We start from the raw sequence: 1,136 nt of genomic DNA on the forward strand, positions 1-1,136 counted from the left end.
TAAGTATAAGATCATATCATCAGCAAAGAGCGAGTTTGACCTCTGCCTTCATTTGAATACCCTTAATATCCTTCTCTTGTCTGATGCATGGACTAGAACTTCCAGAACTATGTTGAAAAGTAGTGGTAATAGAGGACATCCTTGTCTAGTTCCAATTCTAAGTCGAATCAAATAGTTTTTTTCTTTCTTTTCTTCTTTCCTTTTTTTTTTTTTTGAGACAGAATCTCACTATGTCACTGTCAGTAGAGTGCTGTGATGTCACAGCTCACAGCAACCTCAAACTCCTGGGCTTCACTGATTCTCTTGCCTCAGCCTCCCAAGTAGCTGGGACTACAGGCGCCTGCCACAACACCCGGGTATTTTTTGGTTGTAGTTGTCATTGTTGTTTGACAGGCCCTGGGCTGGATTTGAACCCACTAGCTCTGGTGTATGTGGCTGGCACCTTAGCTGCTGAGCTAGAGGAGCTGAGTCATGCAAAGAATTTTTTATTTTTTATTTTTATTTTTATTTTTTTTAAGACAGAGCCTCAAGCTGTCCCCCTGGGTAGAGTGCTATGGAATCACAGCTCACAGCAACCTCTAACCCCTGGGCTCAAGTGAGTCTCCTGCCTCAGCCTCCCAAATAGCTGGGACCATAGGCGCCTGCCACAACACCCGGCCATTTTTTTTGGTTGTAGCCGTCATTGTTGTTTGGTGGGCCTGGGCTGGATTCATACCTGCCACCTTAGGTGTATGTGTCTGGTGCCCTAGCCACTTAAGCCACAGGTGCCGAGCCTATATTTTATTTTATTTTTTGCTATTTTTTGCTGAGGCTGGGTTTGAACCCGCCACCTCTGGCATATGGGATCGGCGCCCTACCCCCTTGAGCCACAGTCACTGTCAAATTTTTTATTTTTAATTTTTTTTGCAGTTTTTGGCCAGGGCTGGTTTGAACCCACCACCTCTGGTATATGGGGCCGGCACCCTACTCCTTTGAGCCACAGGTGCCACCCCCTTTTTTTCTTTTTGAGACAGAGCCTCAAGCTGTCCCCCTGGGCAGAGTGCCATGGCATCACAGCTCACAACAACCTCCAACTCCTGGGCTCAAGCGAGTCTCCTGCCTCAGCCTCCCAAGTAGCTGGGACTACAGGCGCCCGC

This window comes from Otolemur garnettii, unplaced genomic scaffold (genome assembly GCF_000181295.1).
Source record: "Otolemur garnettii isolate 467f Iridium unplaced genomic scaffold, OtoGar3 scaffold00043, whole genome shotgun sequence".
NCBI lineage: Eukaryota > Metazoa > Chordata > Mammalia > Primates > Galagidae > Otolemur > Otolemur garnettii.